This window comes from Humulus lupulus, chromosome 6, assembly GCF_963169125.1.
Source record: "Humulus lupulus chromosome 6, drHumLupu1.1, whole genome shotgun sequence".
In the NCBI taxonomy this organism is placed as follows: domain Eukaryota; kingdom Viridiplantae; phylum Streptophyta; class Magnoliopsida; order Rosales; family Cannabaceae; genus Humulus; species Humulus lupulus.
In genome coordinates, this window is record NC_084798.1 from 8226713 (window position 1) to 8251229 (window position 24517).

General features: G+C 41.1%; 1 long non-coding RNA gene across 1 annotated transcript; it reads left to right on the top strand.

Moving 5' to 3' along the window:
• Positions 1-19781: 19781 nt before the first annotated feature.
• Positions 19782-22033, top strand: LOC133781579 (uncharacterized). The gene is made up of 6 exons (XR_009870155.1): positions 19782-20155; positions 20247-20361; positions 20842-20961; positions 21166-21281; positions 21393-21476; positions 21578-22033. It is a non-coding gene; the product is annotated as an uncharacterized LOC133781579 (long non-coding RNA).
• The last annotated feature ends 2484 nt before the right edge of the window (positions 22034-24517 follow it).

The window sequence follows — 24517 nt, forward strand, 5'->3', positions numbered from 1 at the left end:
GAGATCATGAACACTCCGAGGTCACCATATTCGAGGTCGTCTATGTCCTGCAGGCTCGATATTTAATCCTGGAGCATATTTCCAACCTTATGAGTCCACTTGTTTGCGAATCCAAATTTTGAGGTCATATTTAACATAGCTCGAAATCTGGGTGTAACATCTTGCCCCCTCAAAAGTATTTGTTCGAATCCTAAGAGAAGGAAACTTTTGAACTACTTTCTTTGAGAACTGTACCGTCACACTTTTGAAAATGGACACGCGTCAGCTGGGTATTGCTCATTTTTGGTACTTGAGTACCTTGGAAACATGCCCACGATCATCCGTCTGCCACCTTTTCGGCGCCATCTTGTCATTGATTCCCATCCGTCCGATCTAGCAAGGATTTCATTCAACGCCCCAGATTAATCCCCCCTTTTCCATCTATATATACGAGACCCCACTCTTCATCTTCATTTTTACCTTCGTTCACCAAAAGCAAGAAAAGAAGAAAAACGAAACCAGAGACCTCTTTATAAAGTTTCTATTCTATGCATGTTTTCTCAGCCAAAGAAACAAAGAAACCCTGGTCTGTTCGAGTCTGTGAGTTCTTATTTGCAACCTCTTCTTCAATCGACAATCTCTCTGCAATCGCCATTATTGTGTAAGTATGCAATCTTTGTTTTCCATTTTGTCAGATTTTATTCATGTTGTTCTTGCTGTGTATGTGTATATACTAGTTTACATCCTTAGCATAATATGATAGGAGGTTTTGATCCGATAGGCTCTTATGCTTTTTAGACTTCCATACTGGATTTACATCACTGGCTTATACCCAGTTTTCATATTTGAGTGAGGTTCCTATTTTCTAGGTTTTGAAATTTTTTAGGCGACGTTTCTTGTGCACTAAGTTTTCGGGTAAAAAACACGGGCCTTGACAAATGCACGAAACCTAAGGCTGCCTTTCCTGGTTAACTGCCATTCTCTTTTCCCTTGATTTTCGGGATTTTCAAAAAAATTTCCACTCTCCTTCCTTTCCCGTGGAACGCACGTCCTGACTTTTTAATAAGGGTCTTAATATATAGCTTGGTTTGCTCCTTAACCCCGAGCTCGTAAGTTCGAGCTCGGAACTCTTGCATGCATGGCCCTCACCATTTTTTCTTTCTCACTAGATGTCACAGAATCTGGAAAGACGGTGGGGGTTGTTGCTGGAAATCCCTTACTAGCCAAAATCTCTGAGCCCAGAATCGCTGTTCGCCCGGAATCAACGTCGGATAAGAGAATACGAGCTTGCGCACGAGCAAGAGGACATTCGAGCTCACTACCGCCGCCAGATAGACGAGGTCATAGAGGGGAAGATGAGAGTTCTTCGGGAGGCCCTCTATCCGGAATCCTATTCAGGACCTAGGTCGATTCCTTTCGATCCTGCATTAAAGGTTACTGTCGCGTACTATCCAGGAGAGCTCAAATTTTCACTAATGGGGGAACCTTCTTCCTCGCAGCCGAGGAGAGAAATGTTTGAGCCCGAGCACTACTGGAGCTCGGTTACCACAACTAGTCAGATAACTGACATCCTGGTTTTCCACGGCCTTAGCTTGTCAGGCTCCTTGAAGTGTCGACCTCCGGTCGACCATGAACGAAGCTGTTTCGCCCCTGGGAGCCGCGACGCCAGTGTGAAATACGCGGCCTGGAGCTAGGAACATATGAGGGCAGGAGCTCTGTTGCCCTTGAAGTCTTTTTTCAAGGACTTCACGGATTTCGTTGGGTTGGCCCCGTTCCAACTCAACACCAACTCTTACAGGGTACTGTCTGCCCTGAGGTCCTTATACCACGAGATGGGGTGGAAAGGACCTTTGCCTCAAGAGATCTTGTATCTCTTTTGTCTGAAAAGTAATCCCTCCCGAGCTCGGGGAGGGGATGGATTTTATTACCTCTCGAGCTATCCCAAGGAGAAGAAGGTCTTTGGAGATCTTCCTAATCATCCGCCTGATTTCAAGAGGGCCTTCTTCTGGACAGACGGTCTGTCCCCATCTCGACACTACTCGTTCAGGCGGATTCGTAAGTATTCTTGTTATCTTTATTTCTGTGCTCGAGATTTTAGCTCTTAGATCCGTACTTAGTAGAAATATGTTATCTTTCAGCCAATTTTCAGCGTCCCACTCCTGACGATACAATGAAGGAGCATAGAGAGACCCTGCTCCAACTCCCCCATGGCAGGAGGTCTCTCCTATACCTTTTACACGAGGATAAGCTCCGAAAGTGTGGACTTTTGGAGGAGGGTCAGTCCACCTTTGACTGGCCCAATATAAAATATGAACACTGGGAGCAGGTGCCCCTGCCCACAGGCGCCCTCCCTTCGAGGAGAGAAACGAGGCCACCACTTCCATTTCGCCGGAGGAGTCCGCCGTCTGGGAATGAGGCTAATGATGAAGCCTTGAGCTCGGATTCTGATGAAGGTAATGTCCTCCCTACCTCGAGAATGTGGTCCCCCACCTTACTAAAACACAGGCCCAATAGGTTAGTCTCGTGCCCACAGGATAGATACAACTTCTACATATGGAGTTCGGTAGATGACTGTGTCCATAGGTTTGATAGTGGGCTCGGGAAATACGACACCATGTATACCACGGACGAGGTGTGGAACGGGATAGCTGTTCAGTACGGGGCCAACGATTATAGGGACCTTTCGAGGTTATCACCTACATATAGGGAAGGCACTCCCCCCGCCTCCTCTGAAGACGGGGGAATTTCATGGTCCCCAAGCTCGAGCTCGGGGGAGAGTTCCAGTTAGGTTTCTTCTATCATCACTTTATATGTATGTGATACTGAAACAACTTGTATGCTTCTCTTTTACTGGCTCACTCTGTGTTGTCAGTTGTGCAGGCAAGATGGACTCCGACCTCGACAACATCATCGATGGTGCTGGCGCCAAGAGGAGCAAGCGTCCCAGAGCGGGGTCGTTTAAGACTGACCAGCCGGGCAAGGGCCCCAAGAGGTCCAAGAAAACACCTCCCCTTGCTCCGCCGGTTTCGAGCTCCATCGCTGCGGCGAATTCCCAGGCCGGTGCTTCCATAACGGCGCCGTCCTCGCAGGTCGTCGCCTCTGCTGTGGCGCCGACTTCGCTGGTTGGTCCCTCCATTATGGATGAGTCCCAACCTCCTGTGGTAGGTCAGTCATCCTTAGGTCCGCCTACTAGAAGGCCTTCTGCTTCTCGAGCTCAGAAGCTATTAATTTCCACCCACATGGATGCATATGTGGTCGATAATGCCGCTGGGTCCCATGGATCTACGCTGGTCTCGGATGTTATGTCCCGGATCGGCCAGAGCTATGGCAGTCTCGAAGCTCCCCAATAGCAGTGCTTAAATGACACCCGAGACTGCACTGTTCTCTACGAGAAGAGTATCGAGCATACTGCCGCGGTGAGTATCCTTCTATAGTCCTTCCTTTTCTGCTTATAATCACACTGAACTGGAGCTAATGGTGGTCTCTTCCTTTTTCAGGCTCTTGCCTTTACTGCCCAGCTCAACTATAAGCTGAACAATGAGATCCACTCGAGCAAGTCTCATGCTCAGGAGGCGAAGGATCTCCAGCTCAAAGCATGCGATGATTTGAAGGCAGGGAATGTGAAGCTTGAGGCAGGAGCCAAGGAACGTGAGGACATGGCCACCGAGCTCGGGAAGCTGAAAGTTGAGCTCGAGGAGCATAAGAAGGAGATCACCCAGCTTCAGGAGACCAACAAGAAGCTTGAAGAGGAAAAGGCTGTTACCTTCGACATCATGGAGGATGAAAAAGCTTGCCTCCTTGCTGAGTACAAAGAGAAGAAGGATCAAGCGGTTGACTCTGCTATGTACCGAATGTGGGCCTACAACGAAGATCTGGACACCAGCTTCTTAGGTCCTCACGAGGCGCCGCTTCTTGAAAGGTGGAATGCTCGGCTCGAGAAGGAAGAGGCTGAGCAGCTCGAGAAGGAGAAGGCTGATCAGCTTGAGAAGGAAAAGGCTGCTCGGGATGCCGTTTCGGAGGGAGCCCAGGAGAATAGCCATGCTATTTGTCCTGAGGAATCCGGTGCTGCAGATGCTGAGAAGGCCAAGGAGACTCCTCTTCCTTGACTCTGATCTCGGGGAAACCATTTATTGGGGCTGCGTCCCCTTATTTCTGTAATTATTTTAATTTATGCCCTCGGGGCTGATACAATTTCTTTAAATATTACTTATATATGCTTTACATTTCTTGGCTCGAAATATTTGGCACATTTTATATTGATGAATCAGTTATGTTTATTTAGTCATACAAACATATTGTGGATTTAGGTTCGAAGCTCAATGCATTCATGCACAGTTTGTTCAAATTATCCGCTTCCGACCTCGTTATTCTTCAAAGTCGGATATTACTTCAACCATGAACCCAAAAGTACTTATATGGTATGTAATGTGGATGATTTGGTTATATCTCTTTTGCTTAGTCACTTTTTCTCATCCTCGGTTTTTGCTCCAAGGTTAAGAGTTCGAAACTATTTTCTTTAAGATATTCCAGCCTCGATTTCGAAATAGGTTTAGGTTCCTACTTACCATCGATTAGTTTTTTTCTTTTGGCTGGTTTGTTCCAAACCTGTTAAGTTTGCACATCTGGTTAACTCCAAACGTTTTCGGTTTTTGATAATTCGGTTATGTCTGAACTATCTCAGCTCGCGTATTTGGTTATAACCAAGTACTTTATATATTTTTGATAATTCGGTTATGTCTGAACTATCTAAGCTCGTGTATTTGGTTACATCCAAATACTTTATATGTTTTTTATAATTCGGTTATGTCCGAACTATCTAGGCTCGCGTATTTGGTTACATCAAAATACTTTAAATGTTTTTTATAATTCGGTTATGTCCGAACTTTCTAGGCTCGCGTATTTGGTTACATCCAAATACTTTATATGTTTTTGATAATTCGGTTATGTCCGAACTATCTAGGCTCGCGTATTTGGTTACATCCAAATACTTTATATTTTTTTTGTATATGTTATTTTATTTTTTAAGCTGATGGTATATGTACCAATGATGCCCCCTTAATATCCTATGAGTGTGACCATAGGTTATTAAATTAAGAGAGATTGCAAAAATAAAAAGAAATAACATATTTGAACGAAATGGATCTTTTATTTGATGACATTCAAAAACAAATAAGCTAATACAAATAGAAACTCATGGTTATAGGCAACACTTTTCCTACACTACTGATAGTAAGGTCTAAGGCGTTCGCCATTCCATGCTCACGGTACTAGGCTCCCGTCCAATCTCGCAAGTTTGTACACACCAGGTCGGATGACTGACTCTATCTGGTATGGTCCTTCCCAGTTCGGCCCGAGCACTCCAGCTGCCGGATCTCGAGTTGCCAAGAATACGCGTCTTAACACCAGATCTCCCATTCTGAATTTTTGATCTCGAACCCTCTTGTTGAAATATCTGGTAGTTCGTTGCTGGTAGGCAGCGTTTCTCAGCTGGGCCTCTTCTCTTTTTTCTTCAATCAAGTCTAAGGTTTCCTCGAGCTGAGTATGGTTTGAACTTTGGTCGTAAATCTGAGTTCGGATCGTTGGGATTTTGACTTCTATGGGCAACATTGCCTCGCAGCCGTATGCTAGAGAGAACAGGGTATGTCCTGTCGAGGTTCGAGCCGTTGTCCTGTATCCCCAAAGGACTTGGGGCAATTCTTCGGGCCACCGTCCCTTTGCTTCCTCCAACTTTTTCTTTAGAGAACTCTTGAGAGTTTTGTTCACAGCTTCGACCTGGCCATTCTCTTGAGGGTGAGCCACTGATGAAAAACTCTTTATTATACCGTTCTTTTCACAAAAATTGGTGAATAGGTCGCAATCAAACTGGGTTCCGTTGTCGGATACGATCTTCCTCGGCACTCCGTATCGGCACACGATGCTCTTTACAACGAAATCAAGGATCTTCTTTGAGGTTATAGTTGCCAACGGTTCAGCCTCCGTCCATTTTGTGAAGTAATCCACGGCGACTACAGCATATTTCACTCCGCCTTTGCCAGTCGGGAGAGAGCCTATGAGGTCGATGCTCCATATCGCGAAAGGCCATGGGGATGTCAACATGGTCAGCTCGGATGGTGGGGCTCGAGGTATCGTGGCGAATCTCTGGCATTTGTCGCATTTCTTCACATACTCGAAAGAATCTGCTTTAATGGTTGGCCAGAAATATCCCTGGCGTATGATCTTCTTGGACAAGCTGTGCCCCCCAGTGTGATCTCCGCAGAACCCTTCATGAATTTCTTCAATGACTTTCTTAGCTTCGGGAGGGGTTACGCACCTGAGTAACGGCATGGAATATCCCCTTCAGTACAGCCTTCCATCCAAGATTGTGTAACGGGGAAGTTGATACATCAACTTTCGAGCTTGGTTCCGATCTTTTGGAAGAACTCCATTTTCGAGATAATCAACTATCGGGGTCATCTAGGTCAGCTCTGTTTCGATCATACAAACATCTTCCTCTTCTGGCTCGTTAATGCTAGGCACTGATAGGTGTTCTATGGGTACGACATTCAGCTCTTCATTTTCGGCGGACGTAGCGAGTCGAGCTAAGGCATCTGCATTTGAATTCTGCTCGCGGGGAACCTGTTCGATTGTACAGAATTCGAAACACTCTAACGTTGATTTTACCTTCTCCAAATAAGCTGCCATTCTCGTGCCGCGAGCCTGGTATTCACCCAAGATTTGATTAACCACTAGCTGGGAGTCACTGTAGCAATGTATAGCTTTAGCTTTGAGCTCCTTAGCTATACGATGTCCCGCGAGTAAAGCCTCGTATTCGGCCTCATTATTCGACGCTTTGAAGTCAAATCTTAGGGCAGAATGAAATCTGCTTCCCGCGGGGGTAACTAAAATGACCCCTGCCCCCGCTCCATTTTCATTTGACGAGCCGTCGATGTAAAGTTTCCACAGCTCGTGGGCCGTGGTTATTACCTCGTCGTCGGCTATACCAGTACATTCCACTATAAAGTCCGCCAATGCCTGTGCCTTAATGGTTGTTCTCGGGTGGTAGGTGATCTCGAACTGTCCGAGCTCAACAACCCATTTAAGAAGCCGACCTGAAGCTTCTGGTTTAGATAGGACTTGCCTAAGTGGTTGATCAGTCAGTACATGGATGGGATGTGTCTGAAAGTAGGGGCGGAGCTTACGGGATGAATGAATTAGACTGAGCGCGAGTTTCTCCATCAATGGGTACCTTGACTCTGCCCCCAGTAATCTTTTACTGATGTAATAAACGGGTCTTTGCACCCTCTCTTCTTCTCGGACGAGCACCGCACTTATCGCGTGTTTGGTAGTTGAAAGGTATAGGTGCAGTATTTCTCCCGTTTCAGGTTTTGACAGGATGGGTGGTTCCGTAAGGTGCTTTTTGAGTTCCTGAAAGGCCAGCTCGCACTCCTCTGTCCATTCAAATTTCTTACCTCCTCTCAGTAAGTTGAAAAATGGAAGACCACGATCTGTAGATTTCGAGATGAATCTGCTTAGGGCTGCCATCCTGCCAGTCAGACTTTGGACATCTTTGTGCCTTCGAGGTGAGGGTATGTCAATCAGGGCCTTGATCTTGTCGGGGTTAGCCTCGATTCCTCAAGAGTTCACAATAAAGCCCAGGAATTTTCCTGAAGATACCCCAAAAGTGCACTTCTGAGGATTTAGCTTCATGTTATACTTCCTGAGCACGCCGAAGCACTCTTCGAGGTCATCAACATCGTTCTTGTTGAGTTGAGACTTTACAAGCATGTCATCAACATAAACCTCCATGTTTTTCCCTATTTGCTCTGAAAACATCATGTTTACGAGCCGCTGGTATGTGGCTCCAGCATTCTTGAGCCCGAATGGCATGACATTATAGCAATATAGCCCTTTATCTGTGATGAAGCTCGTGTGTTCTTGGTCGGGGGCATGCATGGGAATCTGGTTATATCGAGAATAGGCATCCATGAACGACATCAGGCCATGCCCCGCCATGGCATCTACGAGCTGGTCAATCCTTGGTAACGGAAAACAGTCTTTTGGGGAAGCTTTGTTGAGATCTGAGTAGTCAATACAGGTTCTCCACATCCCATTGGGCTTTGGGACCAACACCGGATTGGCTACCCAGTCAGGGTAAAAGGCATCCCTAATGAATCGGTTTGCCTTTAACCTGTCAACCTCCTCCTTTAACGCCTTCTTTCTGTCTTCATCCAGTTGTCTTCGCTTCTGTTGCTTCGGGGGAAAGCTTTTGTCTATGTTTAGTGCGTGGCTTGCTACATTCGAGCTTATCCCCACCATGTCTGAGTGCGACCATGCGAAGACATCCTGGTTTTTCTTCAAAAAATAGATTAATTGCTATTTGGCCTCGTCTTGGAGGTGTTTTCCGACCTTCACCTTCTTCGAGGGATCTGTTTCCTCGAGCTGAACCTCTTCGAGCTCCTCTAAAGGTTCGAGGTCAACCTTCTCCTCAATCCTCGAATCGATCTCTTCGTCAACCTCTAAGACCGTTCCGTCTTTGTTTTGTATGATGACGAGTGCTTGAGCGTTCGTTTGTTTCTTTCCTCTCACGGAGATGCTATAGCATTCCCTCCCTGCCAATTGGTCTCCTTTCAACGTCCCGACTCCGCTAGGGGTCGGGAACTTAAGGGCCAAATGCCTTACTGATGAAACTGCCCCCAGCCCGACCAGGGCGGGTCTCCCGAACAACACATTGTAGGCAGATGGTAAGTCTACTACTACGAACTCCATTATCTTGGTCACCGAGACTGGATAGTCTCCCAAGGTTATGGGGAGCTCAATGGATCCCATACAGGCAGTTCCTTCTCCTGAAAAGCCGTACAAAGTAGTTGCACATGCTTTCAGGTCGCGAAGGGAGAGTCCCATCTTCTCGAGGGTTGCTTTATAGAGGATGTTGACTGAGCTACCATTATCTATGAGAACTCAGTGGACCCTTTTATTGGCCAACTGAAGAGTGATAACCAGCGGATCATGATGAGGGAATTGAACATGGGAGGCATCTTCCTCGGTGAAGGTTATTGGTTGCGTTTCAATCCTCTGGCTTTTTGGTGCCCTGGGTTCGGGTTCATAAGGAGACCCGTCCCCTGTCTTCAACTCGTTAACATACCTCTTTTGGGCATTCCTGCCCCCTCCTGCGAGATGAGGCCCTCCCGAGATGGTTATTACATCCTCTCCATCTATCGGCGGGGGCCTATCTTCTTCCCGAGATCGGGAGTTATTGTTTTGTGTGGTCGGAGGCGCGGCTACTCTCTGGCCCGCGGCCGCCTGACCAGTATTCTGGTTTTTGACATAATGCCGGAAGTAACCTCTCGAGATCAACCCTTCGATCTCGTCCTTCAGTTGTCGACATTCATCGGTTGTATGTCTGGTGTCTCTGTGGAACCGACAATATTTACTGGAATCCCTCTTGGATTTTTGATTTCTCATCGGGTCCGGACGCCTAAAGGGGACCTGGTTTTCATTAGCCAGATATATGTTCTCCCGAGACTCATTGAGCTCGGTGAATACCTTATACACGGAGAAATACCTCTCCCCTTTCTTTTTCTTTCCTCCCTCAGCTTCGAGGTTACTTCCTTCATTCTTTTTCCTCTTGGATGGGTTCTCCAAGGCAGGCTTTGGTGCCGCTGGGTCCACTGAGGTTAAGGTAGAGTTGATGTTTATCATTGTAGTTTCGGACTGGGAGGTCGCTTTGAGAGTCGACCTCGCTTCCTCTACATTGACAAACCTCTGCGCTCGTCTGTTAAACTCAGTTATTGACCTTACCGGTTTCCCTTGCATGTTGTCCCAAAGGGCACTTCCCGGTAATACGCCAGCTTGGATAGCCATGAGGTGTCCACTGTCATCCACATCCCGAGCTCGGGCTACTTCCAGATTAAATCTTGTTAAGTAACTCTTCAATGTTTCGCCCGGTTGCTGCCGGACGTTAGTTAAGGTGGATGCTTCTGGTCTGACCCCTACCATTGCTCTGAACTGCTTCTTAAAGTCTTTAGACAACTGCTCCCATGAGGTTATTGAATGTCTCTTATTCTTTTCGAACCAACTTTTGGCAGGTCCTGCCAATTATGTTGGAAACAACATGCACCTGAGCTCGTAACCCACGTTACTGGCTCTCATGAAAGTGTTGAACGTGCTCAGGTGACTACACGGGTCGGTCTTTCCTTCAAACGTAGGGACGTGAGGAATTCGAAACCCTTGAGGAAATTGAGTGTCACAAATATGGGGAGAAAACGGCTCGAGCTCCTCATCAGAGTCCTCATATCGACCATTTCCTCGTTCATTCTTTAAAAGCCTAAAGGCTCTTTCGAGCTGATCGATTCTTTCTTGGACTGGGTCAGTAGGAGGTGCTGTCTGGAATTGACTGTCATTGATAGTGATTCCAGGCTCGTGTCTCCGCAAGGGATCTCTACGTTTATTCAAGCGATCCCTTAGGTCACGATTTGTTTGATCTCCATTCCCCCGACTCTGATTCAGATGATTTCGCAGGTCAGGACGATTCTTGCGACTTCCGGTATTCTTACGACCTCGGTCGTGTTTACTGACGGACCTGGTCTCTCCGGACTCATCACTGGTGAAACTCATTGCTCGGTTATTTCGCGATGGATTCTTTCCACGTCGCCTCGTCTCCGCAGTGCGAGACCGAGACGTCTGACTTCTCTAAGATGGAGCGCCTCTCCACTCCTGGAAAGTCTCTATGTTTCCTTGTCTTTCCCCCACATGCCCTTGGTCCTGATCTCGAACAGGTTGAGCATTTCTGTGTGGGGGCGAAGGATATCTTATGGGTGACGGAGGGAACCGTATAGGCGACGGTGGCTGCCACCCTTGTCGCGGCTTGGAGGGTCCAGAATTTGCCCGAGATGGGTCAGCCGCATTTGGTGCGCTCCCAGGTACCTGAGTCCGAGCCTCTGCAGGGGTTCGGTTATTCTCAGCTCCTGCAGGCACTTCTACAGGCGGGTTAGCCGAGGCCCGAGCTCGAGTACTCCTCTGGGGCCTAGGTGGAGCGGATGGCTCTGCTGGTGCCGGAGGTTGAGTCGGCCTCCTTGTGGCAGCATCCTTTCGCGGACGCCCGCGGGGCCTCCGGGGAGGAACATGTACGTCCCTTGGAGGAGGGACATGGTTTTCGCGCGGAGGTGGGGGCTGAGCCACCTGCGCCTCTGCGGCTATCCTTGTCAACTCCTCATTCCGTTTGTTGGCTTCTGCCAATAGCTGCTTCAGTTGTCGGTTTTCAAGTTCCACAATAGGAACGTACCGCTCAGGATTGTAGTACATATCCTCATCTCTTGGTGGAGGAGGTGGTCCTCGGGAATCAGAGGACCCACTTCTCTCTTCAACATCCGGGTTCTCCATTGGTTGTTTTCCAGGACGTCTTGGGTAATTTTCCTCAGGGGTGTTCTGATTGTTTGTGGCCATGATTTTCTCAGGGATGAATGCTTAAGTCTCTCAATGAAAGCACCAAACTGTTGACGCCATTTTTCATTAAACAGTGAAAGAAGAGCACATAAACAATAACTGATAATGGCCAATTGAAATAAGACAATACAAACACACGATTTTTACGTGGTTCGGCAGTTAAATCTTCCTAGTCCACGAGTCTCTGTTATTAAACTCAAGATTATCTATGGAAATTCTTCAGGAATGAATTCTCCAGAATTTTCTCTCAAGGCTCAAAATTTCGGTCCTTTACAATGGTGCATGGCCTCTCTATTTATAGAGAAGATCGAAGAATACTATCCCACATATTTTGGGTAGTTACTCTTTTTGTGTAAATCAAATAAATGGCTTTAAATGCCTATAATCAGATATAAAAGGAAATGTCCCCTGAAGACCAGGGGACGTATAACTGACCAAATAATATCCCACGATTCTAGGGGATTTACAATAATAAATGAGGATTACATTTCGTATAGACATCACTTATATATATTCAAGGTGGTTATCAGGTATCTCCAAGGCTTTAACTTCCCAGGTTTCCCGTCATCTTTCGAGATCGTATGTGCGTCGAGCTCGGGACCTCTGATCCGGGGTCATCCCTGAAAATGGATGCGTCTCCGGAGCTACCTTTTCGAGATCATGAACACTCCGAGGTCACCATATTCGAGGTCGTCTATGTCCTGCAGGCTCGATATTTAATCCTGGAGCATATTTCCAACCTTATGAGTCCACTTGTTTGCGAATCTGAATTTCGAGGTCATATTTAACATAGCTCAAAATCTGGGTGTAACAACTGAAATGAACAGGTCAGAATAGCTGACCGAACCAATTCCTACAGATCGTATTAGTAATTTTTAAAATAACTAGATACTTCAACATGTAGCAGCTTAAACTTTTCCTATATAGTAGTTCCTAGATGTTGCAATAAATCATTTCAATTATCAAGTGTAATTGCTCTGATGCATGGGCATATGTTATTTGCAGTGCATATGAGTAGACTATTATGGACTTAATAAAAAGAAACCCATTATAATTAATATACATCTTGACCACTACAGTTGCATCACACCTTATATAGTCAGCTGCTAAAATACTAAAACCAAACTAAATCACACCTTTATAGTTCAGCAGAATATTCATCCATAGAAGAGAATCATCTGAGAGTCAAAGTAGAGTCCAAGCCTCACTATATTTAGGCACAAAGGAAAGAAAGAGAAAAATTGATAGTCACAATAGAATTAGAAATTTATATTAGAAAATAGAATCAAAATTATGATCCAGAAACATAAACATGAAGGAAACTGTCTGTCTATAACTGTGTACAAAAACCATTATCCCTTCTAATAGTACAAAGACTATAACTGTAACGCCCCAACTCCAGGGACCGCTACAGTGCACATTGCAAACAGTGCTAAACTCGCTAATCGAGTCGTTTGGCCATAAACGTGTATCTAAGTATGATTAGCGGTTTAGGGGTTAAAAACTTTGGTTAAGATAAAACGTTTCACTAGAACGTTTACTGTATACATTGGGATCCCAAAAACATAATTTCAGAGTTTATTACAAAAGATTATTTACAACAAGCCATTCTAAGCGGCAAAACAGGTTTCAGCCCTAGTTCCACTTTCAAACCTCGCCCAAGTATTGGTCGAGCAGCTGCATATGTACACATCATCACCTAAGCTCTCCAACTCAAGGATGGTCCAACTTCCTTTTGCCTTTACCTGCACCACAAAGCACCCGTGAGCCGAAGCCCAGCAAGAAAACTCATATGTTCATAAACAGTTATATCATGATATCAAATCATATCTGGCATGCCTAGCATTCATAGCTCTATTCAGCATTCAAATGAATTCAAACAGATGCTGGGGTATCCAGGGTAAGAAGTCCTGGCCTTTCTGATTGGAGGACTATCAAGTCAATCCTAATCAGATGAGTGTCGTAACACTAGAGGTTCTGGTAAGCCATACTGAGTGACTGACAAGCGCGCCACTAATTCAAGTGGAAGGCTGGCTGTTGGGTAAGCCTCTAACCTTCGATAGGTTCGGGTAAACCATGCTGAGTGACCAACAAGCAAGTCACTGGGGCCTCAGTGCCCAAGCCATGCATATGATGATCAAAATGATCATACAGAGCTCATAGCTCTGATCAGATGAGTGAATATCACTTTGAGGTTCTGGTAAACCACACTGAGTGACTGACAACCAAGTCACTAGGGGCCCGGTGCCCATTTCCTGCAATGGCTCTAGATGACTAGCCTTCGGCTAGATAAATGCTTGTTTATATTCGTCGAACTTGAGGTCGGTCCTGCATTAATGCTCTTTAAGTCATTCAATGCAGAGGGTCGATTAGATCCAATCGACAAAGCTTGCACTACACACTAGGGTTGTCATGACTAGTGAGTTAGCACAATGTGACCAGTGCCTAGTACCACTGCCGAACCTGACTAATGAGTCACGGCTTCACAGCTGATACTAACACCTTTGCCAATTCTGACTAATGAGTCAGCCCTGTGTGACCAGTGCCCAGTACCACTGCCGAACCTGACTAATGAGTCACAGCTTCACAGTTGATACCAGCACCTTTGCCAAATCTGACTAATTAGTCAGTGCCATGCACAAGTAAGCAATGCTATCAATGTGTATCATATGCCAATTATCCAAGAATAGGGCATTCAGCATGCTTACTAAACAGTTGCTAGCATAATTATGATCATGCACAAACACAGAGACTCAAGCTCTGACCATTCTCATATTCATCATTCATGGCACGCCTTAATCACATGTTTCTCGTGCATCACATGCATCACACTTAATCATCCAGCATGCCTCAACAATAATCATATGCAAATGGGCAAGATTGCCAAGCATTCATTATGCTATCAATGTTTACATTTAAACATTCAACATGCATCAATCATAACCATGCATGTCACACATGGGGTGCAGTTTTCTTACCTTAGGTCCAAGCACAGGTTACCAACAAATGAGCCACAAGCACGATCCTGATCCAAGCCTCTAGTGTTAACCTAGTCACAACCACAAATGGTGACCCAATGAGTTCAAGTTCTAAAAATAACCCTTGAACTAAAACTTAGCCTCCAAGACATCAATCCTCACTAATCCGGGTAGTAGGAATGATCCCGAGGCCTAAAACCATGTTTCCGGGGTCAAAACGAGCAAACGGGGTAAAAACAGGGCAAGGGCTACGACCCTAGCACCTTGGGCCGCGGCCCCCAGGGTTCTCTGAGGCTAGGGCCGCGGCGCCCTCCATCAAGGGCCGCGGCGACCAGCAAGGCCAAATCCCGGCACCTGCTTCTTCGAGCAAGGGCCGCGGCGCCCAAGAACAGGGTCGCGGCCCAACTTCGGGGCAGCCATTTTTCCTTCGTTTTAACCTTTTAAAACCTCCCAAAAGCATGTCTAAACATTCCAAAATCATCAAATCAAAGTTCCCAAACTCCCCAATGGTCCAAAACCACCAAAACCCGAGGTTCAAACAAACTAAAAACTCAACAATTCACAAAGTCCAATTCAAGCTTAAAAACTTTTAAAAACTTAAACTTGAATTACCTCTGATTGAGTTGTTTCCAACCAAATCCTCCGGCTAATAAGCTTCTAATCTTCCGTAGGATTGCTATGCCTCGATCCTCGCTTGATTCCGAGTCCTAGAACTCAAGTTATCCTCGAAAACGCAATCGGGAACGAAAAGGGAACTTTTGGGAGAGAGAACGTACAGAACGTTCTTTTTATTTTCTTAAAAGGTTACTTCAGGCTTAAGTAGCTTCCAATAAAACCTAATGCTCGGGGTCCCAAAAACACCCCCGGGGACATTATAGTCAAAACTTCCAAAATTTCCCCCTGGTCTTACTAACTCTCAATTTATCACCAAATAGTAATTCCCATTACCCAATAACCCGGTAATGCTCTAAATACCCCTTGACTTACTCCAAGTCAAGCTTAAATCCCGTTGTGACTTTCCCACTAGCTTACCTCCTAGGATCGTCTTGTGCTGGGTAACCCTGGCATAACCAGATAACAACAAAGCACCATGCCCATTTCACATATATGCCAAAAATGCCTGAAATGGCCAAAATATGAAAATCACCCAATTAATCACAAATGGGTTCACATGCATATTTAATACACCTAAACATGCATAATATCATTAAATAGCATAATAAAGCAATTATGGCCCTCCCGGCCTCCTAATCAAGGTCCTAAACCTTATTAGGGAATTTGGGGCATTACAATAACCAATATATAAAATGGTTCTGAACTGAACCGAGCATCTTGCTCTTTAAGAAACTTGTCTCCAAGCATTTGAGCAAGATTCAAGCCTGAAGAAGAGGCAAAAAGTGACTACTTCTTTATTTAAGATTATGGTAGTCCAAAAACAAAAAAATGAAGTTTAAGTACCGCATAATCGTGTTTCCCCATCTCTTAGTGGCTCTCCTCTTTCTTCCATTCTCAGTCTTTCAGTATGACTAACTACTCTATGGCCCCCGTCATCTTAATCGGTTTCCCATTGGCACTGCTACAATTAAACATATTCAGTATAAAATATCATGCTGCTGGTATAAATTACAATGCAGGTACTTCTATAATTATATTTGGACCACATCTAATAAGTATTAAACAATAATAATTTTATAGAGATATATTTAAGGAAGACAAAAATAACATGATACGTGAAAGTAGTTACTAAACTGTATTAAAACATCATAAGTTCATTGTCATGATCATGTGTGCATTAATGTGTTTCATCAATTGCTTAAGTTTATTCTGAGTTTGTGATTTATTTGAATTTCATTGCTGGTTGGGTTGGTTCATGATATTTTAATTTTACAGAGATATATTTAAGGAAGAAAAAAATAACATGATACGTACTTCATAACACATGCTGAGTCCCCCACATTTGCACATTGTGCAAAGAAATTTTCAGCACCATCAGTCCATACCAGAAGCACTGTTGCAGTACAACCCTGAGTAAAACTAGTTATATTAGCACAAACTATAGCATTATCAACATTCATCACTACACAAAATTATCAAAAAGATATCAAGTGGATATATGAATACACCATATATGTAATAATATATATTTATGTTTTTTTTATTTTCTGATTTTCCTGCTTGCTGTGCACATTTATAGGGGCGGTGACTTTCTTTTTAAATATATTTTGTACACACTAAAACAAGAGTATCAAATAATAATAACAATACTAAAATGTATACATACATATGTATATGCTGCTAACATTGTCTTATCTTCTTCTCTATTTTTCAAATAATAATAATAATGCAATACAGTTTTATGAGATTAGTGAATAGTAGTTTGAGTAGACAATTATTAAAAAAATTAAATCAGAGCTCGGGTTGATTGTCTAAAAACTTGGATTTGTGAAATGTTTTATTCAATATCTATGTGTCTTTGAGTGAAGCCTAATTAGTTGTGTTTCTTTTGGTTTGTGTGAATGAAGTTTATTTTTTCTTTATAGTGGCAATAGTTTAGGTATTTATTAAGATCTATTTAATATTTTATATTTTATTAACTAAAAATACCCAACTATTGTTGAAGCCATGTGAGTGCCATGGCCATTTTAATCTCTTGGGGATAAATATTCCCATGTATTGGTTCTGTTTATAGGCTTATTTTTTTATGTCGTGAATTTACTTATGAATCTGTGAGCACCAATAATTTTTGTGTTGTAGATTGTATGGTTAACCTCATCTCTTTCTTGGCAGGTACCTCTCTATTATGATGGGAATGGGGGCATACGTTTGTCATTAAAACTTTCTGACTCTAGCCAAACACCTATAGAGGTATGGATTAGTTTGAGTTGTAGTATCAATTATAGTTGTTATTTCACTAATATCTGCATTAAAATCAATGGCTTCAAATGCAAAATATTAGATTGGATTGGATCTGGAGAAATTGTTGCAGAAGGTTATTTTATTTCAAGTGACCCAAAGGATGAGGTTCACCATGTTCCTCTTGGGCCTAGTGTTATGAAAGTGGGGATAGATCTTGTGAGAAAGAATGATGCATTTCTGTGGAGGCCTTCAACAGTTATGTCTACTATAGAAGATGCTATAGGTAGTATAATTGCATGGCCAGCTGATAAAGTTATAATTAGGTAATTAACTTTTTTTATGTACTCTTTTAGTTTACTATAACTTTAAGTTGAAGCATTAATTATTTAAATTTTGTTGTAGCTAAGCAAATGGACTCACAACAAAGATAAGTGCACAAAGGATGATGAATTGAAGGATGGAGCAAGTTTTGTTTACTTTTCTGTATCTTGTAATGTTTCTATTTTTTATTTTTGAAGTAAAAATTGTTCAAGATTATAAAACTTTATTATGTTATGCTTTCAAACTTAAGTTAGAACTCAGATCTCAGGAAGTAGACACATTCATGGTTTGAATTAGTTATTGTTTAATGTAATACTTATGGTTTATCAATCTATTGAGAATTACATTTTATAATTAATTTTGAATATTTTTTTATCAAAATACAATAATGAAAATCTTTTAATTAAAAAAAACCATATAAGTATACTTATCAAAATAAAATTTAAAATTTTATTACTATATGTTATGATTTAAAAACATATTATAAGCGTAAAAAATCGTTATGGTTTATATAATATAACAAACTAAAAATGTTATCAAAATAATCAAATGTAACAGTTGAAAAGTGTTATGAAAAAGGTATAGGATTAAACTTCAAATTTATAACCAAAAACTCTATCTAAATGTTATTATTTGAATATTATAGCACCTAAAATTGTGTTATTGAATAGTTTAAGATAACACTGAACATAACATTCAAATACTGTTATAGAAAACACTGGACTTTTAATAACAGGGGCTATGTTAGCATTTTCAGAAGTATTATCAATAGTCCCGGTTAGTAGTTTTTAAGTGTTATGAATACTGTTTTTTCTTGTAGTGAATCATCCTATATAACTTAATTCTCAGGCTCGAAACTCATCTTTGTTCCAAAGTTAACCATATTGAGGGAGGGCTGGGATCAGTAAAATCGTTCCCACTACTATGGCCCCCTAACTCTCAATATATAAACTTGGTTCATTGATTTGTATCCACCCTCACCGAACTTAGTCATTATTTATTTTTATTTATTATTTATTATGATTGCGAAATAAAAATCAAACTCATATATGATAACAAAATAACATGATATTTATTTGGAAAAGAGTTTTTCACTAATTACAACCATAAAACAAACAATAAATAAAACAAACAATGAAACTAACTATTCTAACAATTAGGATCTTCTTCATCCGATTCTTCATCTAGCATATCATCATTTAACTCTTCATAGTCTTCATTATCATGTGCCTCAAAATTTCCTCGAGGAAGGTTCGTAAAAATCCTATGCTTTTGCTCATTTGTAAACTGAAATTCTGATTTTAAAGTGAAACTAATTAAGAGAAAGTAATATCGCATTGCTACTGGCAGTTCATCTTCATCATCCATTGTTTCCCATATTTCCTCTAAGGCTGCAATTACAGGATGAAAATCTCTAAATAGTCTAATTACTAAAATGTATTGTTACGTTGCTCTCATCATGATCTGCTTAGACTCTTGAAGGTGACCTATTTCTCTGTGGAACAAAAGCAGACTTTGAGTGATTCTCTCTAGTGTTCCTACAGTGTTTCTCGGTTCTCTTATTCTCTTTAAAGCCTTAATGGCTCGGATATCCTCATAGGTTAATGCTCCATTCATACTTAACTGAAAACATAAATGCTAAAATCGTTAGCTATACATATAAGCATAATAACTATAACTTAAATACACTACTACAAAATACCCTTTACGGGACACTTTTTTAGGACATGCACATAAATGCAAGTCCTTAAAAATATTTATGGAGTTTTTAGGACACTCATTGAGAGTCCTGAAAAAACACAATTTAGGACTCGCAATAAGTGTCCTAAAAAAATAAGCGAGTCCTAAAAAAATCTGGGCTAAAAAATGAGTGTTTTACTTAACAATTTTAAGGACTTGCTTTGGGAGTCCTTAATAGCGAGTCCTAAAAACATTTGAGCTCAAAAATTAGGAATGATGACTTTTAAAGACTTTCTTTGCGAGTCCTAAAAGAGTATTTAAGGACTCCCAAAGCAAGTCTTTAAAATTGTTAAGTAAAAGAACATAAAACCATTTATTGTTTCATATTTATAAAATTAGTATTAGTTAAAAATAAATTGTTTTATTAATTTCAAATAACAATTATTATAAGTTTAAAGAGAATTTCTATATAATCTGATTTTAATTTATAAATTAAAAAATATATATATATAATAGCCAAATCCCTTTCTCCCTCTCTCATCCCTACCCGATCTTCCTTTCTCCCTCTCTCTCTCTCTCTCGCATGCTCTCTGCTAGGCCCGAACAACGACGGCAGGGGCTCGGGGAATGGTGGTCGACGGCGGCAGGGGGATCGGGGTCAGGCTGTTTGGCGGCAGGGGGGTCGGGGTCGGGCTGTTCGGCGAAAGGGGGCTCGGGGCTGGGCTCGACAGCAACGATTGGTGGCTCGGAGCTGGGCTCGACAGCAACGACTGGTGGCTCGGGGCTGGGCTCGACGGCGGGTGGGGGGTTTCAGGTCTGGGCTCGACGGCGCAGGGGCTGGGCAGAGGGCTGTTTGGCTTCGGTGCTGAACGTTTCAAAGAACAACACATTGTTGAATGATTTTACTGCTATTTTTAGAGGTAAATCTTTAAATAATCTATGCTTTTTGTTCAAGTTTTCACATTGTATAACAGTCTTTCATATCTATTAAAATGTTACTTCAATTGTTAGAAATGAAGCCCTTCGTGTTGCTTTTATTGATGAGGTTGAAACACTAAAGGATGGTAAAGTACAGAAGGAATATTTCTCAAAGCTCGTTAAGGGTGATATCAATGGGAAGGACAAGGTTGGTTGTCTTTATTTTTTTCAAGTAGCATGTGGCTCATTCAATTCTATAACTATGAATCTAAAGCACTTATTTGTCTTCGTATATTCAACAAAGAAATCATATCCCTGTCTTGCCATTCTCAGGTTCCCTTTTTCTGGTAGATGACTGATAGGCTAATTTACAACAAATCAAAAATAACAAATTTGATTTTAAATTTTAAATTCAACACTAACCAAACTGCCATTATGGTTATATAATGTATGAGAAAATTCCAATGTGAACAGAGTAGAATAAATAGAAGATGACACTTACAATACATTTATTGATCTGAAGGACACATGATGAAATTTCCACACTTACAAATTCATTAATAGTTTTTATTATACTTACTGTTACTGCTAATACAATTGTTGTTGTTGGCATGTCTCTTTATTTAGTTTGTTATTTTTAAATCGATTGATGTTTATTTACTTGCTGTTGACTTGGTCAGTTTTTTAGGAAATCTACTCTATAAAATTGCCTGGAAATCCAAAACTTGGTGAAGGAAAACCTGAGAATCAAAATCATGCAATTGTATTCACTCGTGGAAATGCAGTCCAAACAATTGACATGAATTAGGTGACACCCTTATCCTTTAGGTTCCTGCTGTTCTAAGAAAAAATTAAAATGGTTAAATGACCGTAACTTATTACAAGTTCTCAATCCTTGTTTGTGCATGCTTGTTCTTCTCAATAGGATGTGGCTCTAGTTTTCTTATTGTTTGAATTAAAGTACCATGTTTTCTTCTGCTTGTAATGTAATTCAGCTGTTTATGTCTTTTAGGATAACTATTTTGAGGAAGCTTTGAAAATGAGAAACCTACTTGAAGAATTCCATCGTGACCATGGCATTCGTCCTGCTACAATTCTTGGTGTTAGGGAGCATGTCTTTACTGGAAGGTAAGTTTCATTTCTTCCTTGCAATCCATATATTAAATATATTTATATAAATATATAGATATATTGTTGACCAGTTGCATCATCATAATTGTTCAAATGATCGTGTGGCAGTGTCTCTTCTTTAGCCTCATTCATGTCAAACCAAGAGACAAGCTTTGTGACATTAGGTCAGCGTGTTTTATCAACTCCTTTGAAGTAAGTCCATTTTAATTATGCCATTGATTTCATCTGCTTCCTGGATGTTTTGATATCTAAGATCATTTTAAGGTGACTCTTGATTTCTTTTTTTTTTTTAGGGTCCGTATGCATTATGGACATCCTGATGTTTTTGATAGAGTTTTTCATATAACACAGGGTGGTATCAGCAAGGCCTCTCATGTCATCAATATTAGTGAAGATAGATTTGCAGGTAACTTTCTTAGATTTAGGAGAGTCCCATTTACATGGTTTTCCATCTTGAGCAATTTTTTGTATTTTGTTCCCAAGTAAGGAGTATGATGGTATATCAACATTGTTCTTGCCAGGAGCTTTTTTAGATGAGGTGTAATCACTGGAATTCTTATCATTCTAGGTTTCATAGATTTTTCTTTAGGCAGTTAAGTATGTTAAATTTAAGGTATTGGAGTTGGGTCTCGAACCACATCACATGGGCCGACACTTTTGGCAAGATTCTTGTTTGAAATAAAACAAAAATCTAGTCACAAACAACATGATATTCTGTATCAAAAATGGGTATTAGTTTGATTTTACAATAGTGCTTCCTGATTCAGTAGTAGAGAAAGTTTCCCAACTCTAGCGATGGTTCTTTATGCTTCTTTCCAGAGAGACCGAAAAAACAGATTCTAGAAACAAGGCATAATTTTTTTTTTTTAAAGATTAGGATCTAATCTTATGATTTTTTTTTAATCTAAAAGAGAACTTATCTCTGTTAAAAACAACAGAGATCCTTTTGGCTGATTTCTAACAGTTAATAATATATAGCTGAGGTTGTTACCAGCCTTGGCTATAAGTATTTTGACATCTCTCATTAGAGTCTCGAGTATTGAGTTTTTGTACTTATCCGTAAGAGGAACATAGAAATAAGAGTATATGACCGTATAGAGCAAAACTTTGTTTTTTCAATGAAATGAATCAGTTCCCCAAATTGTTGGAGATTGTTGGTCTTGGCTATACTGTTTGGTTTGCATCTCGCTATCTGATATTCAGGTAAAAGTGCTAAATGTTTTGCATTATGAGTAATGCTTTACATTTTGAGTAGTCATGTCAATTTTTGATTTTATGACTTGCAGAAAAGAAGGGAGGAGTTAATTGCTTGCTTTACATTTTGAGTAGTCATGTTTCAGGGATGATTTTAGAAAGAAATTCATGGCAGCCAATCCTTACTTTGGAAAGTAAGTGACGAGGGTGAGTACAAGGACAAGAAGAAGAAATATATGTTGTTTGACAATGAATTTAGTGTTTTATTATATTTGTAATTTTTATTAGAGTAAATGATTCTTGTTTGAATGGTTAATTATTTACTTTGTAAATCTAGTTATATATTTTTTTAAGGTCAAGACGATTATAATTTTAATAAGTTTTGTTATTTTAATCTATAAATTTTTAGATTAATTTGTATATAAATGTTTCATTTAAATCATAATTTTTAATTTAAAATAACAATAAATTATTTTTTTAAAAATTAAAAATATAACTTTTAAGGTCAAACAAAGAGAGTCCTAAAAACCTTACTTAAAGGCACTTAGCAAGATCTTTTAGAACTCGCGGACATTTTTTAGGACTCGCGGACATCTTTTAGGACTCGCAATGCGAGTCCTAAAAACATCATTTGCGAGTCCTAAAAACCTTACTTAAAGGCATTCAGCAAGATATTTTAGGACTCGCGGACATATTTTAGGACTCGTAGCGCGAGTCCTAAATACCTTACTTAAAGGCACTCAACAAGATTTTTTAGGACTCGCAGACATTCTTTTAGGACTCGCAACGTGAGTCCTAAAAACATCATTTTAGGACTCGCAACGCGAGTCCTAAAAACCTTAGTTTTTAAGGCTCTCAAATAGAGGACTCGCGGGGTGCGAGTCCTAAAAAACCTTTTTTGTAGTAGTGACACTACAACAATTTTCACTTTTAATGACTCTCTATAATGACTTACACCAATGGTGTAAGTCATTAAAAGTATTCAGGGATATTTAAAGTCTAATGGTGTAAGTCATTAAAAGTTATTGTTGATGACTACCAAGGTAAGTCATTAAAAGTGGTGGGAGGCGTTAATTGAAAAATATGAGTATAAAATTATTTATTTATAAAATATCAGACTTGTAAAAGCATCTGACGTCTCCCCTGGGAAGACGTGCTAGACATCTAACGTCTCCCCTGGGGAGACGTGCCACATGGGACGTCTCCCCAGGGGAGAGGTTAGATGTCTGGCACGTCTTCCCAGGGGAGACGTTAAATGTTTGGTCTAATATATATATTCAGCCTTTCTTTCTTCTTCCTCGAGCGCACGAACCAGAGGCGGAGAAGGGCGATTTTCTGGGCGATTTCAAGGCAATTTTTTGACGATTTTGGCCGATTTTAGGCTATAAAGTCTCATTTGAGGTAAGTTTTTATTATTTATAAGTGTTGTATAATAGTTAGGATAATTTTCTGTAGAGTCCAAGAACTTTACTTAGCTAATTGTTTAGTAGTATTATAGTATGTTTAGTATTATCTTTGTAACTGTGGATTTTTGGTTCAGACCAGGAATTATTTGGACACTCATAGTAGTACTTATAGATTTTCTAAGTTTAACCTATAGTTTAAGAATATTAAGTATAACCTAAGGTTTGATTAATGTGACTGATATTAAGGATTATATTTTTTATATTATAAGGTTTAGACATCAACCAATAGGATTTTAAGCACATGTTATGAATGGTGATTAAGGATTAAAGATTTTTGAGGATTAAATTTAATAAAGAGTAAATTTTGAATGTTATAGGGTCAGTCATCAACTTTGAGTACGTTGAGGGCTTAGTCAAGGTTGTTTACTCCATTCAAACTTAGCTAAAAATGTGTAATTTCGTGTTTAAATATTCAGCGTGTGCCGATATATCGCAGCTATAGGGGGCGATATGTCGCAGCACGTAGATACGGAAAGCACGAAATGATGCACGGTCGCCTCGGGCATACTGGCCCAGGCGATATATCGCCTACAGGGGGCGATATATCGCCTCCTCCAGCATAAATTCAAATAC